This window comes from Bubalus bubalis, chromosome 3, assembly GCF_019923935.1.
Source record: "Bubalus bubalis isolate 160015118507 breed Murrah chromosome 3, NDDB_SH_1, whole genome shotgun sequence".
Classification (NCBI taxonomy): Eukaryota; Metazoa; Chordata; class Mammalia; order Artiodactyla; family Bovidae; genus Bubalus; species Bubalus bubalis.
Window position 1 is genome coordinate 80,740,814 of NC_059159.1, and position 18,529 is coordinate 80,759,342.

At 37.2% G+C, this 18,529-nt stretch overlaps 1 protein-coding gene across 2 annotated transcripts in view; it reads left to right on the forward strand.

Moving 5' to 3' along the window:
• Positions 1–18,529, forward strand: part of LOC112583539 (histone H2B 1/2-like) — a 627,552-nt gene that overhangs the window by 238,500 nt on the left and 370,523 nt on the right. Inside the window, exons 5-6 of one of the 2 annotated variants that reach the window (XR_006640851.1) lie at positions 1,077–1,137; positions 1,441–1,968. The exons of the other annotated variant lie outside the window; for it this stretch is intronic. The gene's annotated coding sequence lies outside the window, so the exon portion shown is untranslated. Of the gene's footprint in view, positions 1–1,076; positions 1,138–1,440; positions 1,969–18,529 lie in introns of those variants that run through there. 2 annotated transcript variants of the gene reach the window in all.

The window sequence follows — 18,529 nt, forward strand, 5'->3', positions numbered from 1 at the left end:
TAATACAAATATTGTTCATGTTAATGATCACGTGGAATTTTACCTCTTTCCTCAGCAATGTTACCCTCGTTGTAATCATCACCTGATAAAATACGACACGTTACTGTTTCTTCTATTCTCACCACCTCACTGAGTATTTCAGTATTCATTCCTAATGGCTTGTAAGAGTGCCTGGTATACACTATATGTTTAACAAATATTAGTTAAATAAGCACATCAGTTCCACCATATTCTGTTGGTCACGAGGGTGCAGGAGGGACTATACAAGTGTTATACAAGGGTCTGAAGGTCTTTGTGGGAAATCCTGGCTATGGCAAACAGCATCCATATACTCATAAAATTATCTACCACATCACATTTTCCACACGTGTGACCTCTCCACCTAGTGGAAAAAACTAAAGGGCAGTCTACCAGAGCCATGCCCTCCTTGTTTACATGTACTTTCTTTTATTCCCTCTCAGGAAGGATTTCTTAGAAGAACCAGTACATGTAGAAGTCAGAATGTGATACCTATCATAGTACATCATAGTACTTCATACTTAGGGTAACTTTTTCTCTCTCCCTTCTGACCCCGATCAATGCTTAGCTGTCACTCACCATCTCTTATCTCCCATATCTAGTCCACCAACAAATTTAAGCAAATAAACCCGCTTCACAGCTCTGGAATCCATTTACTGCCTAGTTTAAGCTACCACATCTCTTTATTGAACCAGCTGCATGAGCCTCAGCATTGTTTTCCTGGCCACAAGTTGTTTCTCCCTCCAGTTCATTGTTTGGGAATAGTCAGAGTTAGTGTTTCACAATGCAATTTCATTAATGTCTTTCCTATGTAAAGTCCTTCAGTAATTAATATAAGGAACAAAATCTTTGCCAAAATCTGTATGCTTTAAATTTTCTAGCTTCTTTCTTCATTCCCTAGATGGTATTTTGCCCCCTTGCCCTTCCGTTTCTGTGTTTCAGCCCAACTGTCACTTCTGTGGTTTTTGAATGTTCCCATGTTCTTTCTTAACTTGAGCCCCCAGTACAGGATTTTTCTCCCCACCTTTTGACCTAGTTAATCCCTCTCCATCTCTCAGATGTTGGCCAATTTGTCTTCTCTTCGTGTGAGTTGTTCTGATCCTTGGACTTAGATTTTCCGTGAGTATTCTCTCAACATTTAGTATATTTTTTCTTCATGTGACTCAATACATTATAATTTTTACATATATATATATAAATAAATATATATATAACTCATTTATATACTCGAATATGTAACTCATTTATAATTATGTATTTGTGTGATTTATTTTGATTATTTTATTTGTCTTTACTGGACTGTAAGCTTCATAAGTCAGGTATGCATCTAGATTTTATTGGATTTCCAAAGTACATAGTAGTGCTTCAAACTATTATATAAATAACTGACTGAATAAAATTTGTTTCATTTTCTTCTCTTAGGAGGAAAGCAGATCTATCACTGGAGAAATGTGTTTTTTATTTTCCCTTTCATTTATAAATTCTCGTGATTGTGAATCATGAAAATGCCCTTTCTGTGGTTTGACTCCATCCATCAGATAAGAACTATACCCTTAGGGAAACAATAAGGAACAAGTCAAAACCAATTAATGTGCAAAATATTACCATGGCAAATCTCCACTATAGTCTTCATCTTATCTTTTTCCTTTCTTGATAATACTTTTTCATCTATTATTTTCAGAATGAAAGCTATTCATGATTTCCCTTCTTTTTTGTCTAAGCAAGAGAAGAGTTGGTATACTAAAAGAGATTGGATTATGTTGAACATTAGAAGCAAAATACCTGCATACAGATCCTTTGAGTGAGATTAAAACAACTTCTTCACAGTAACATTGTTTTGTAAAATTTCTATTCTATTCCAGCCACTGTTTTAGGGACTTCATCTCATATATCTCAATAAATGTCATAAGAAATCTTTGAAAACCTTATCAAATATTTCTGTTGTAGAGAGAAAGAAAGAAAGACTCAGAACATTAGGTAACTTCCTTAACATCACTCTAGTTTAATATAGGGCCTCCCAGGTGACTCAGTGGTAAAAAATAAATAAATAAATAAAAATCCTCTTGCCAGCGCAAGTTCAATCTCTGGGCCCTATGTTGGAAAGATCTCCTGGAGAAGGAAATGACAGCTCACTCCAGTATTCTTGCCTGAGAAATCTCATGGACAGAGGAACCTAGAGGGCTACAATCCATGGGGTCACAAAAGAGTTGGCCACGACTGAGCAACTAAACAACAATCATTTGGGGAAGGGATCAGAGTCTTCATCCTTTTCCACTGTGTGCAGACTAGCTGGCTGCATTGTTCTCCTTTTCTGATATTGTCTTGTTTGGGTAGCCTAGTCACAAGTCTGATGTGGAGAAAGGGTCTTGATATCCTTTAATCACATACTCATCATTTCCCTACCCTTAATCCAAGAAAAGGATGAACATGTTAAGCAAGGTTGCTGCTGCTGCTAAGTTGCTTCAGTCGTGTCTGACTCTGTGCGACCCCATAGACGGCAGCCCACCAGGCTCCCCTGTCCCTGGGATTCTCCAGGCAAGAACACTGGAGTGGGTTGCCATTTCCTTCTCCAATGCAGGAAGATGAAAAGTGAAAGTGAAGTCGCTCCGTTGTGTCTGACTCTTAGCGACCCCATGGACTGCAGCCTACCAGGTTAGGGGTTAACATATAACTCGGTTCTAAGGTCAAGAGGCTGCTTATTTCCATGACTTTCCCCCACATGGCCAAAATGTTATCCTGTAATCTTACCTACTTGAGATCTTCAGGTTAAATGATTGACCTTGAATTTCTCTTTCCAATCCAAATTCTGTTGCAAATCATCCACTTCAAGTGGTGAGATCCTTGAGTGTTACTTAGTAGATCCCAAATAATTTCTAAACTGTATCTTACACTGTTCTCCATAGTGGCTGTACTAGTTTGCATTCCCACCAACAGTTTAAGAGGGTTCCCTTTTCTCCACACCCTCTGCCTTATTATCCAGCAATCCCACTGCTGGGCATACACACTGAGGAAACCAGAAGGGAAAGAGACACGTGTACCCCAATGTTCATCGCAGCACTGTTTATAATAGCCAGGACATGGAAGCAACCTAGATGTCCATCAGCAGATGAATGGATAAGAAAGGTGTGGTACATATACACAATGGAGTATTACTCAGCCATTAAAAAGAATACATTTGAATCAGTTCTAATGAGGTGGATGAAACTGGAGCCTATTATACAGAGTGAAGTAAGCCAGAAAGAAAAACACCAGTACAGTATACTAACGCATATATATGGAATTTAGAAAGATGGTAACAATAACCCTGTGTACAAGACAGCAAAAGAGACACTGATGTATAGATCAGTCTTATGGACTCTGTTGGAGAGTGAGAGGGTGGGGAGATTTGGGAGAATGGCATTGAAACATGTATAATATCATGTATGAAACGAGTTGCCAGTCCAGGTTCGACGCACGATACTGGATGCTTGGGGCTGGTGCACTGGGATGACCCAGAGGGATGGTATGGGGAGGGAGGAGGGAGGAAGGTTCAGGATGGGGAGCACATGTATACCTGTGGCGGATTCATTTCGATGTTTGGCAAAACTAATACAATATTGTAAAGTTTAAAAATAAAATAAAATTAAACTTAAAAAAAAAACTGTATCTCATTACTGAAGTCTTTGTGTGTGTGTGTGTGTGTGTGCTTAGTCGGTTAGTCATGTCTGACTCTTTGCCACCCCATGGACTGTAGCCTGCAAGGCTCCTCTGTCCATGGGGATTCTCCAGGCAAGAATTCTGGAGTGGGTTGCCATGCCCTCCTCCAGGGGATCTTCCCAACCCAGGAATCGAATTCAGGTCTCCTGCATTGCAGGCAGATTCTTTACCGTCTGAGAAGTCTCTGCTGCTGCTGCTAAGTCACTTCAGTCGTGTCCGACTCTGTGCGACCCCATAGATGGCAGCCCACCAGGCTCCCCTGTCCCTGGGATTCTCCAGGCAAGAACACTGGAGTGGGTTGCCATTTCCTTCTCCAATGCATGAAAGTGAAAAGTGAAAGTGAAGTTGCTCAGTCGTGTCAGACTCCTTGCGACCCCATGGACTGCAACCTACCAGGCTCCTCCATCCATGGGGTTTTCCAGGCAAGAGTACTGGAGTGGGGTGCCTGTCTCTAGGGGTTATTAAACCTTTTGTACTAGTTCATTTGATTGTTGTTTTTCTGTTGTGAAAAACTGGGTATATTTACCTTATATGACATTGTGCAAAGGACTTGTACCAATATTCACAGTCTCAAGACATTATAGAGTTTTCTTCCTTAAAAGATGTAACAAGGGACAGAGAAGTCAACTTTCTCCAGTGTTACAGTTTCTTTAGAGTAATTATAGTACTCTGAATCACTAAAGATTCCTTTTATCCCTAACAGACTCTCTTTTGTCTTTCCCCAGAGACTTAGTTCATACATCTACTAGGCAGTCACCAGGAAAAGTTGTTTTTCAAATGACAGAAATAAGCAGAACTCTCAAATTCATGGATATGGCACAAGAGAGAATTTGGGTAGCCCCTAGCAATGCTTCTTGTTGTAATTGAAAATCTGGCACCGTACTTTTTCAGGGAATCATACTAAAGGATGAAATAAAGGGATATTTCTAAACTACTGATGAACTGGCAAAGTGTCTAGTTAGCCACAAGTGCAAGAAGAGGAATCGAATGTGTCTGTACAGATGTAGAGTGTAAGGACTTTGATGAAACTAATTAAAATGAATTTTCCCTTGGCATGGATATCCATATAAGATATTTATCTTCCATTTTGGAGGAAGCTAAACAAAGTCAAGTCAAATAATTTACAGCTTTTTCCCTGTGTGAGCTTGCAAAACTTGGCAGTAAGAACAGATCAAGAGGCCACTCCAAGCTTCTCTCACCTAGTAAGAAGAGTGGTGTCCTGAGAAAATATGTGAATCCTAGAGACTTGCATCTCTGGATTCAGGTCTTATCTATGCAACTTGGATCTATTATCCTGGAAATATTAAATGGCTTCATTACCCTTCATTACCTTTTCTGACTCTTCCAAGATGGTTACATGATTTGAGCTAGGTCGGTACACATATTATCATAATTATACATTAATTTGCCCATTTTTCTTTCAAGTTTCTAAATTCTATGAAAGAAAGGATAATGCCCATCTTTTCATATTGCACTTGAAGGTTCTTTTCTGTGACTGGAAATAGTATGTGTCCAGCAAATACTGGTTGAATGATTAATATTTTAGAACATAAAATGGTGTCTGATGCTTAATAGATATTTGAAAATTCAGAGGTCTTTTTCCTTTTTGTATCCTTCCCTTGCACCTGAACTATGTTAAAAGAAAAAAAAAAAATTACATCCAAATTGGCCATATTGATTACTTTCCTATAGTCTTAAAATCCAAACCTACATTTCTCTACCCTGAGTTTGGATGCTGGGGTTGGGACCCTGAAAACTACATTTCTTAAGACTTCTTGCCAAACGGCCTCTGGTAGTTTCAGTTACTAAGAGGCACCAGATGGAGACTGAAAGGCGGGACAAGGGCAGCAGGTACCTTCTCACTGTTGCCTTCCTCTTGTCAGTAATTCTTTGGCAGAAGTAATTACCTGCAGGTTCTTTCGGGCTCATGTCCTCTCAAAGGTAGTACCTCCTACTCATAGGTCTAAACAGCAGTTGTCTCTAGATTTTCTTCCTTGAGCTTTTAAATTTTAGCAGTTTCACTTCTTCCTTTTTGTTTCCCAAGCAATGTAGATGATAGCCACTTTCTGAAATTACTGTCTGTGGTTTTATCAGTGCTGCTTTTAGACTCTTAACTTTTCACCACCTATGGGATCAATTTTCCATAAATTAAATTTCTTTCTGCTGAAAGATCTGATAAGGCTTTGGTTTCCCTGAATGGATCCTGATTGAGATAATGTGCTACTGTGACTACATACACACAAAATTTAACAATGTCCACAAATAAGTGCTCATGTATTGAATGTATTGAATTCTGCCAATTTGTCTGACAACAGGTCCATATTTGGAAAATCTAAAGATGAATAGGTATAGCCTGTGTCCAAAGGAAGTAAGAGCCTAGTGGGAGAGCAAAAAAGTCTGATCAAACCAGTTTATCACAGAGTTTACAGATGTATGTACAGAGTGCTAAGGACAAATAGAACATTGAAAATTAGCAGAATCATGGCAGATAAGAAAGATAATGTTATTAGAAATTTTGAAGGAGTTAGTGGAAAGTGGTTAAAGGATTTTGAATGGAATTTACAGAAAATATTGACATATATACATGAGACTACAGATAGATTTATTAAATAATATTTTTATTTTGCCATGGTCAACAAATAAATATCAAAAAGTTAATATGTTGAGACTTAGAATGTTCCCTTTAAATAAAGAAAGTAGATAAACTCTTTCCTTTTAGTAAATGCTTCCATATTTTACTTCAGAGCTCTACTTCACTAAACAAGATTTATTAGAGTTTTTAAAAAAATAACAGACTAGTCTGAGAAGTGAATAAACTAATTTTAAATGAATTATGACTTCTGTACAATCTTTGGATAAGAAGGACCACTGGTAAGCATAGCCTCTTTATGAAGACAGAAACACAACAAAACCTGTATGGACCAACTGAGCAATAATCATAGGCTTGACTTGAAGGTTGTATGTCCTGCGCTTTAATTCATGCCCTGAAAATGGACTTAACTCCTTGGAGTCATCCCCTTGACCAAGCTACAAGAGGTAGAGAGGCTAAGTGATATTCAAGATGTTGTCCAAGAGAAAGTGCTGATATCCTTTGCCAAGTGGAGTCTTCTGTAGCATATTACGTGCATGCTCAGCTGTGTCCAACTCTTTGCGAACCTTTGGACTCTAGCCCACCATGCTCCTTTGTCCATGGAATTTTCCAGGCAAAAATACTGGAGTGGGTTGCCATTTCCTTCTCCAGGGGAGGGATTGGACCCACATCTCTTGCATCTCCTGCTGTTTCTTTACCACTGAGCCACCTGGGAAGCCATCCTGTAGTATTAAAAATGTCTGGATTTTGGAACTGAGGTGGAACAATATGAGTGATGGATGCTATTACTTTCTACTTTCCCATTGAATCTCCTAATAACTAAGACTCTGCTTTTAAACATCTAACTATGATGAATAACAAATTTAGCTAACCAATGGTTAAGGATACAAACAACAAGTTTATTTCCACCGCTGAAATCATTAAGTCACATAAGCTCGGCTTTTGGTCTGAAGATATACATCATGACATAATTTGGAGAGGCTGAGGTTTTGGGTCTTTAGCCCAGAAAAAACAAAGGCCAATATTATTTATTAAGTCACCCATCCTGATGACCTCTTCTGAAGCTGATCATCTGCAAAGACCTATTTCAGAAAAGAGTCACATTCATAGGTACTGGAAGTTAGGACTTCAGCATCTTTTGGGAGACACAGTTCAGCACACAACATGGAATAAATCTAAAAGAATAAGCACAAAAGTTTAATTGTCTCTTTAAGATAAAAAGAGAATCCTCAGTGCGAAAAAGTATATAAGAGCCAGCATAAGAAAAATATTTTGTTCCAAGTCTTGATTAAGTTAAGTCCATTTTCAGGGCATGAATTAAAGCGCAGGACATACAACCTTCAAGTCAAGTCAAGATATCAGTTTAATATCAACTGTGTTTTGGTGGGCAGGGGGTGGGGTACATGCACACTAGCTTTTTCCACTGAGAAGACCTAGAAACAGTATGAATCCATAGCCCAAGTATATACAGCATATTTAGCATATTATATTTACCTCCCAAAGCATATGTACATCTGCAAATGAAGCAGTTATCAAAGAAAATTTAAGCGTAAATAGTGTGGTTCAACTGCAGAAAACTCTCTAATAGGCACCATCTGTCTTTATTTTTCAAACGCATTTGACTGGGCTCCTTAGCTTTACAGTACTTTTCTCATTTGGTACTTGACATCAGTCCTGTTTAAATACCTCAACTCAGTAAAGTCTGGAAACAGATTTAATTGGATGCGCAGATCAATATCAGGGACAGAACAGAAAACTTTCAGGGCCTAAAGCAGGCATTGCACTAGGCTATGGTAAAGAATTCACAAGTTTAGATCAAAAAGTGTTAGCTTTCTCAGTATTTAAAAGCTACCCTCCCCAAATGCTATTTGAAAAAATAATAGAAAATGTGGGGGAAATAATTTAACTTTTAAAAAGTCAATGTACCTTTGAATAGATTTGCAAAATATTGCCTGGGTTTTTCTTCACATAGTAACCCTCAGGAATAAATAAGTGTAAACTTTGAACCCTTGTGAGTCATTCAGTCTAAACAGCTTCAAGAAAATGTCTGATTGCATTTATGCACATAGTTTGATAATAAATTATTTGTTACTTGCAACAGTCTATGCCCCAGTTGACCACAAATACATAGAAAAAGTTGTGAATGACAAAATCAAATACATTTTAATCAGCTGCTGAGGGAAGAGAATAGTGCTGGAACAGGCGTAGTTCTTTATTGCAATGATGAATATGGTAACTTATTTTACATGTTAAAGAAACAAGAATAACAAAGCTTGCTGGGCAAACAGTAAGTTAGCCTATCCCAGTGTGCTTCAATAAAAGAACTGAAGAAGCAATTCAAGAAATGTATTCAAGAGGGAAACAGTCTTTTAATATTAACTAATGCTAATTATAGGTAGCTCACATTATCATATGCAGCAATAGAACCTTTACTGATTACTGATTAGTATAGTCTTTTCTCACATCTGAATCATCATTGTAATTATTTTGCACCTTTATTTTGTACAGTTAACATTTTCCCTTAAAATGTCTTTGCAATACTTTTCAGTCAGTTCAGTGCTCAGTCACGTCCGACTCTTTGCGACCCATGGACTGCAGCACGCCACGATTACCTCCATCACCAATTCCCGGAGCTTGCTCAAACTCATGTCCAGTCAGTCAGTGATGCCATCCAACCATCTCATCCTCTGTAGTCCCCTTCTCCTCCTGCCTTCAATCTTTCCCAGCATCAGGGTCTTTTCCAATAGGTCAGTTCTTTGCATCAGGTGGCCAAAGTATTAGAGTTTCAGCTTCAGCATCAGTCCTCCAAAGAATATTTGGGACTGATTTCCTTTAGGATTGACTGGTTGGATCTTGCAGTCCAAGGGACTCTTGAGTCTTCTCCAACACCACAGTTCGAAAGCATCAATTCTTCAGTGCTCAACTTTCTTTATGGGCCAATTCTCACATCCATACATGACTACTGAAAAAACCATAGCATTGACTAGATGGACCTTTGTTGACAAAATGATGTCTCTGCTTTTTAATATGCTGTCTGGGTTGGTCAAGCTTTTCTTCCAAGGAATGAGCATCTTTTAATTTCATGGATCCTATCATCATCTGAAGTGATTTTGGAGCCCAAGAAAATAAATTCTGTCACTGTTTCCATTGTTTCCCCATCCATTTGCCATGAAGTGATGGGACCAGATGCCATGATCTTAGTTTTCTGAATGTTGAGTTTTAAGCTAGCTTTTCCACTCTCCTCTTTCACTTTCATCAAGAGGCCCTTCAGTTCCCCTTCACTTTCTGCCATGTGGGTGGTGTCATTTGCATATCTGAGGTTATTGATATTTCTCCTGGCAATCTTGATTCCAGCTTGCGCTTCCTCCAGTCCAGCATTTTGCATGATGTACTCTGCATATAAGTTAAATAAGCAGGATGTCAATATATAAACTTGACATACACCTTTCCCAATTTGGAACCAGTCTGTTGTTCCATGTCCAGTTCTAACTGTTACTTCTTGACCTGCATACAGATTTCTCAGGAGGTAGCTAAGGTGGTCTGGTATTCCCATCTCTTTAAAAATGTTCCACAGTTTGCTGTGATCCACAGTCAAAAACTTTAGCATAGTCAATAAAGCAGAAGTAGATGTTTTTCTGGAACTCTCTTGCTTTTTCTATGACCCAACAGATGTTGGCAATTTGATTTCTGGTTCCTCTCTCTTTTCTGAATACAGCTTGAACATCTGGAAGTTCTCAGTTCATGTACTGTTGAAGCCTGGCTTAGAGAATTTTGAGCATTTCTTTGCTAGCATGTGAGATGAGTGCAGTTGTGTGGTAGTTTGAACTTTCTTTGGGATTGCCCTTCTTTGGTATTGGAATGAAAACTGACCTTTTCCAGTCCTGTGGCCACTGCTGAGTTTTCCCAATTTGCTGGCATATTGAGTGCAGCACTTTCACAGCATCATCTTTTAGGATTTGAAATAGCTCAACTGGAATTCCATCACCTCCACTAACTTTGTAATGATGCTTCCTAAGGCCCACTTGACTTTGAATTCCAGGATGTCTGGCTCTAGGTGAATGATCACACCACTGTGGTTATCTGAGTTATCAGGATCTTTTTTGTATAGTTCTTCTGTGTATTCTTGTCACCTTTTCTTAATATCTTCTGCTTCTGTTAGGTCCAAATCATTCCTGCCCTTTATTGTGCCCATATTTGCATGAAATGTTCTCTTGGTATCTCTCATTTTTTGAAGAGATGTCTAGTCTTTCCCATTCTATTGTTTTCCTTTATTTGTTTGCATAGATCACTGAGTAAGGCTTATTCAGTTCAGTTCAGTTCAGTTCAGTCACTCAGTCGTGTCTGACTCTTTGCGACCCCATGAATCTCAGCACACCAGGCCTCCCTTTCCATCACCAACTCCCGGAGTTCACTCAGACTCACGTCCATCGAGTCAGTGATGCCATCCAGCCATCTCATCCTCTGTCGTCCCCTTCTCCTGCTGCTCCCAATCCCTCCCAGCATCAGAGTCTTTTCCAATGAGTCAACTCTTCACATGAGGTGGCCAAAGTACTGGAGTTTCAGCTTCAGCATTATTCCTTCCAAAGAAATCCCAGGGCTGATCTCCTTTAGAATGGACTGGTTGGATCTCCTTGCAGTCCAAGGGACTCTCAAGAGTCTTCTCCAACACCACAGTTCAAAAGCATCAATTCTTCAGCACTCAGCCTTCTTCACAGTCCAACTCTCACATCCATACATGACCACTGGAAAAACCATAGCCTTGATTAGATGGACCTTAGCAAAGTAATGTCTCTGCTTTTCAATATGCTATCTAGGTTGGTCATAACTTTCCTTCCAAGGAGTAAGCATCTTTTAATTTCATGGCTACAGTCACCATCTGCAGTGATTTTGGAGCCCAAAAATATAAAGTCTGACACTGTTTCCACTGTTTCCCCATCTATTTCCCATGAAGTGATGGGACCAGATGCTATGATCTTCGTTTTCTGAATGTTGAGCTTTAAGCCAACTTTTTCACTCTCCACTTTCACTTTCATCAAGAGCTTATTAATATCCAACATTTATTGAGCTTACGGAAATGGCAACCTACTCCAATGTTCTTGCTTGGGAAACCCCATGGACAGAGGGACCCAGAGGGTTACAGTCTATGGGGTCGCAAAAATGTCAGACACAACTAAGCTACTAAACAACAGCATCATGTATCAAGCCTTCCTTAAAATGATTTACATATATTCTTTTTTTATGATATTATTCATGTTTTAATGCCATTCTCCCAAATCATCCCCCACTCCCTCTCCCATAGAGTCCAAAAGACTGTTCTATACACCTGTGTCTCTTTTGCTGTCTCGCATACAGGGTTGTCGTTACCATCTTTCTAAATTCCATATATATGCCTTAGTATACTGTATTGGTGTTTTTCTTTCTGGCTTACTTCACTCTGTATAATCGGCTCCAGTTTCATCCACCTCATTAGAACTGATTCAAATATATTCTTTTTAATGGCTGAGTAATACTCCATTGTGTATATGTACCACAGCTTTCTTATCCATTCATCTGCTGATGGACATCTAGGTTGCTTCCATGTCCTGGCTATTATAAACAGTGCTGCGATGGACATTGGGGTACACGTGTCTCTTTCCCTTCTGGTTTCCTCAGTGTGTATGCCCAGCAGTGGGATTGCTGGATCATAAGGCAGTTCTATTTCCAGTTTTTTAAGGAATCTCCACACTGTTCTCCATAGTGGCTGTACTAGTTTGCATTCCCACCAACAGTGTAAGAGGGTTCCCTTTTCTCCACACCTTCTCCAGCATTTATTGCTTGTAGACTTTTGGATCGCAGCCATTCTGAGTGGCATGAAATGGTACCTCATTGTGGTTTTGATTTGCATTTCTCTGATAATGAGTGATGTTGAGCATCTTTTCATGTTTTTGTTAGCCATCTGTATGTCTTCTTTGGAGAAATGTCTATTTAGTTCTTTGGCCCTGATGAACATAGATGCAAAAATCCTTAATAAAAATCTAGCAATCAGAATCCAACAACAGATTAAAAAGATCATACACCATGACCAAGTGGGCTTTATCCCAGGGTTGCAAGAATTCTTCAATATCTGCAAATCAATCAATGTAATACACCACATTAACAAATTGAAAAATAAAATCCATATGATTATCTCAATCGATGCAGAGAAAGCCTTTGATAAAATTCAACATCCATTTATGATAAAAACTTTCCAGAGAGCAGGAATAGAAGGAACATACCTCTACATATATTCTTAAGTTGTCTCCAAATCAATCTTCTATAAGAGGTGCTATTTTGTTTACCTTATAAATTGAGGACGCTGAAGTATGGAAAATATAAGTAACTTGTTGAAGTTCATCCAAACTCAGGCAATGTGAGGTGACCTACTAAGAGCAAGACTGGAATTTAACAAATCTATGAATACCTTGTACATATCACCTACAGCACTTCCCAGAGCAAGTGACCCCAAAACTGTGGTAGGTGAGCTGTTTCTTGACAGATAAGGAGATGTTTTCCAAGTTGATAGTTTGGGTGAAGACTCTTCAGGCACAAGTAATCAAAGAGACCAAGCAGAAGAAAACTGACAGCGACTTTATTTTATTGATGTCAATTCATAAGATATACATTTCTATTAAATATTAAAATTTTTATATGAAACAGTAATATTGTAACTGTATATAACTCTTTGTTCATTTTCTACTAAGGAAAGACACAGAGGAGAGTTTTAACTGTACTATGTTTATGCACATCGTATAGTTAACCTTTCAACAATGTAAAATTTGAACAGTATTGGTTCACTTATATGTGGATTTTTTCCAAGAGTAAATATTGCAGTCCTATGCAGTCTGTGGTTGGTTGAATTGGAAGATGTGGAACCACAGATACTGAGAGCTGACTGTAAATAATATGGGGATTTTTCGCTGTTCAGGAGTCAGTGCCCCAAACCTCATATTGTTCAATGGTTAGTTGTATACTGAGTGTAGAATATTTAGACTGTAGTTTATTTGGAATAGAATCACAGTTACATTATGATTTTAATGATCTTGGTTGTTATGTATGGTGACAGCTGATTAGTTGAAGGCTTAGACTTGGAGAAATCCTAGAGCTTTGGAATTAATTCCGTGACATTATTATGAGACCTTTACCCTTATATTGCACAATGTGTAAACTTACCAAACCAGTAGATTATTATGAGTCAGTAGTGCTCGGACTGCTGTAAATGCATAGGCCAGAGGCTAGGATTCATTTGGGTGATGAAAGGCATAATTGACAATCTAAATAATAGAGACTACATTGATTTTTAGCCCTATGCTGAAATGAGTCTGCATGATTGCAGTGGGTAAAAAGCCAAAACTAATTGCCGTTGATCAAGTTGTCTACTTTTACTACTAGGACTGATTAGCATGGTGGTCGTTATTAATGCTATCATCTAAAATAACTTCCTTCTGATTTTTAGGGCTAATTAGGGCCAATATGATTGAAGTAGTTACTAATTACTGGTGTCCAGTAAATTTCTGATCATTATTGAAACCACTGTAAAACAAGAAATCCATTACTTGAGGAATGGAAAAATGAAAAAAGAACTTCTCTGTGTAATGAGGCCCAAAATAATTAATAATCGCATTAATGTCAAAATGCTTTGGGAGGAATTTGGAAGTATTGACAATTGGTTCATCAGCAACATGTCTACATATTCTCTAGACTATCATGCAATTAACACAATGATTTCAATGTCCTCATAACCACAGATAAATATGGAATAGTTTTAGTGTGCATTTAATAGAGAAAATATTAGTTTAAATCAAAAAATCTGCTAATACCTTGCTTAACTGATAACATAATTAAGAAACAAGTATTCAAACATTATTTCCAATCTTTTCAAATACTTTTTTATATTTCAAATAGAAATATAATACTCCAAGGATTTTAAGGCAATTTGGAGAATTATTATCTTTGTGTGTGTGTAGTCAAACACACATGCACATCTATTGTTCATATTTAAGAAGGGGAATTGGCATGTCTGAGCTTACAAGTCATCCAATGAGGAATAATAAAGTAAAGTAAATTTGTTTTATGGGGCTATAATCAAGTCTTAAAACTGAATCATATTCTTTCCACAGATAGAACATCATGGGAATTATTAAAGGACCCCAAACTAATAGCCATCCTAGTAAGACTTATAAAATAATAGCAATACATAATTTCATCCTCTTTCAATATTGTGCTATAGTAATTGAAATGTCACTGAGCATTGATTTCCCCAAAAGCACCAAGAAATATATGAAGAAAAGGCTCAGAGTAAATGTTCTTCCCAAATGGAAGGTAAATGAGAAGGCTAGAAGTGGTAATGGGTATTTCAGAAATTAAGACAAGTTTAAAGCACTGGTTTGAGGGCAATGTGAAGTTTGAGTGATTACAACAAGCCTTATTCTATGTATATAAAATCTTCTTTCATATAATAATCATACTGGTATTGGGGGAATTTTCTGCACAGGTATTTAGCATATAACTGTGGTGGTCAAACTAAGGCATACACCATTTGAACTTGTATATTTTAATGCACATGAGTGTGTGCTAAATCGCTTCAGTCATATCTGACTCTTTACGACTCTATGGGCTGTAGCCCAGCAGTCTCCTTGGTCCATGGGATTTTCCAGGCAAGAATACTGAAGTGGGTTGCCACGCCCTCCTCCTGGGGATCTTCCTGATCTGCATCTCATTGTCAGGTGGGTTCTTTACCACCAGTGTGCCACCTGGAAAATCCATTTTAATGCACACTTAAGCCTTAATGTGGTAATGATATGGCATCCTATTTGATAATTTTGTTCTTTATTTATTAAACAACACTCAAGTGGATTAAAAGAGTTAATATTGCTTCTTTCTTCTGATATATAGTCTCAGTTCAGTTCATTTCAGTCGCTCAGTCTTGTCCGACTCTTTGCGACCCCATGAAACGCAGCACGCCTGGCCTCTGTGTCCATCACCAACTCCCGGAGTTCACTCAGACTCATGTCCATCGAGTCGGTGATGCCATCCAGCCATCTCATCCTCTGTTGTCCCCTTCTCCTCCTGCCCCCAATCCCTCCCAGCATCAGAGTCTTTTCCAATGAGTCAACTCTTCGCATGAGATGGCCAAAGTACTGGAGTTTCAGCTTCAGCATCATTCCTTCCAAAGAACACCCAGGACTGATCTCCTTTTAGAATGGACTGGTTGGATCTCATTGCTATATTGTTTTCAGGTATACAACATAGTGATTCCATTTTAAGTTATTGTATAGTAAAACATTGGCTATATGCTCTGTACTATACAATATATCCTTGTAGCTAATTTATTTTATACACTGTAATTTGTACTCTCAGTCTTCTTCCTTTTTCATGCCCTTCCACTTGCCCTCTCCCACTGGTAACCACTAGTTTGTACTCTATAACTGTAAGTCTGTTTCTGTTTGTTATAATCATTTATTTTAAAGATTCTACATATAAGTGATAGAGTATTTGTCCGTATCTCTCTTTCTCACTAAGGATAATGCCCTATAGGCCTATCCATGTTTTTGAAAATGGAAGAATTTCATTCTTTTTGATGGCTGAGTAGTGCTCATTGTATATCTTCTTTACTCAATCATCTGTTGATGGACACTTGTATTGTTTCAATATTTAAGCTATTTTAATGATGATATGAACACTGGAGTGTATTTATCTTTTGAATGTTGTGCTTTCATTTTATTTTAGACATATACCCAGGACCAGAATGGATTTGTCATATATGGCCTTTATTGTGTTGGATTGTATTCCCTCTGTACTCACCTTGTTGAGAGTTTCTATTATAAGTGGATGGTATATTTCATCAAATGCTTTTTATGTATCTTTTGGAATGGTCACGTGATTTTATTTTTATCCTTCACTTTAAGTTGTATCACATTGCAGTTGTTGAACTATTCTGATATCCCTGGAATAAATCCCACTTGATTGGGTATATGATCCTCTTAATGTATTGTTGAGTTTGGTTTGTCAATTTTATTGAAGATTTTTACATCTACTTTCACCAAAATTGTTAGCCTGTAATTTTTTTTTTTTTTTTTGGTGGTGTGTTTGTATGAGAAGAGTTAACACTGGTCTCATAAAGTAAATTTGGGTTCTTTTTTCCTTCAGTTTTTTGAAAGAGTTTGAAATGAATAGACATTAGATCTTTGAATGTTTGGTGGAACTCATAAGTGAAGCTCTTTGGTCTTGGAGTTTCATTTGTTAGGAGTTTTTGGATTACTGATTCAGTCTCTTCACAAATGATGGGTCTGTTCTGATTTTCTAATACTTCATGATTCAGTCGTATAAGATTGTATATTTTCAGGAATGTATCCATTTCTTCTAGGTTGCCAGTTTGTTGGTACATGATTGTTCATAGTCATCTCTTTTGTATTTCCATGGTGTTAATTGTAACTTCTTTCACTTCTAATATTAATTATTTAAGTCCATTCCCTTTTTTCTTGGTTAGTCTGTTTAAAGGTTTGTTAGCTTTATTTTTTCAAAGAAAAATATATTGAACTTTTTATCTTTTCTATTACTTTATTCTCTGTTTTACATACTTTCATTGTGATTTTTATTATTTCCTGCTTTCTCTTAACTTAGGGCTTAATTTGTTTTTCTAGTTCCTTTATGCAGAAAGTTAGGTTGATTATTTGGGACTTTGTTTATTGAGAAAGGCCTGTTTTGCTAAGAACTTTCTTCTTTTTTTTTTAAATTTTATTTTATTTTTAAACTTTACAAAATTGTATTAGTTATGCCAAATATCATAATGAATCTGCCACAGGTATACATGTGTTCCCCATCCTGAACCCTCCTCCCTCCTCCCTCCCCATACCATCCCTCTGGGTCGTCCCAGTGCACTAGAACTTTCTTCTTAAAACTGCTTTTGCTGCATTCTATAGATTCGGAATGTTTTATTTTAATTATTATTTGTTTTGATGTATTTTTATTTTTTTAAATTTCATTATTGACCCTTTGGTTGTTGACTATCATGTTTAATCTCCATGTATTTGTATTTTTTCCAGTTTCTTTCTTATAATTTTTAGTTGCATACTATTGTGGTCAAAAACATATTTGATATGATTTCAGTCCTCTTAGATTTATTGATACTTCTTTTGTGGCTTAATATGTGATCTGTTCTGGAGAATGTTTATGGGCATTTCAGAAGAATGTGATTCTGCTGTTCCCCAGTATTTTTAAAGAGTTGTGTGTGTTTTAATATATTTTTAGAGCTTATAATTGCTATCTGTTAATAGATTGTCTAAGGCTGCTTACACCGTATTTGGAACCAGACCCCCAAAACACGGGGTTTTAATTATCTCAGTTAAGTAAAAGTCAAAGTATAAGCTTACTGATGTTTGCTTTCTTCAGAGCATCTGATTTTACCCTATGTGCTAAAGGCATCAATGGTTGGTTGATTGATGATTAATTTAATCTGAGCTACTGAGCCATATTAGAGAAAATGACACCACAAAGCAGATTGATATCACTATAAATTCATGATCACTAGCTTCAGGTCCAAACATTGCCTCACAGTTCCACTATATTTCTGTTTTCAACTTGTTCTCATTTTTATGACTGTTTTAAAGTTTGTCATTTTTCTTAGATTTCTGGCAACCTCTTCCCATCAAACCCAATATGCCATTGCTATTAGTATATGACCTCACTTTTTACTGTATAAAGAATAGAAAGCCATCAGAAGGAAATGCTTTCAATGTTTTGTTATCAAGCCTACAGTCTACCAATATCCCCATCTAACGTGTAAAGGGATTGAAATAGTGACTGGCACATAGTAATCACTAAACAGAAACCATCATCATCACTATCATCTTATCATTTTTATTATACTAGTCAGTGTTTTATTATGTATATATTATTATTTTTCATCTTGTTATTAAGTTTTTCTTAATCACTTAACTTGTCCTTCCAACCATATTCTTTATTGAGTTTTCAAAAATATTATGTTATTATTTGATCCCTATCCTCTTTTTCCTTTTCAATTGGATTGTTAAATACAATTCTAAACTTAAGCTCTATTGATCTATTTTTAAAGAAGATTTATTCTGTTAAAAAAAAAAAACTTTCTTCTGTTCATGCATTTCTTCAAATTTCACCCATTTCCCCCCTATTCTCTGTTTCCCAATGAAATTTCTTTAGTAAATCATCTTTACTTAAAATCTCTATTTTCTC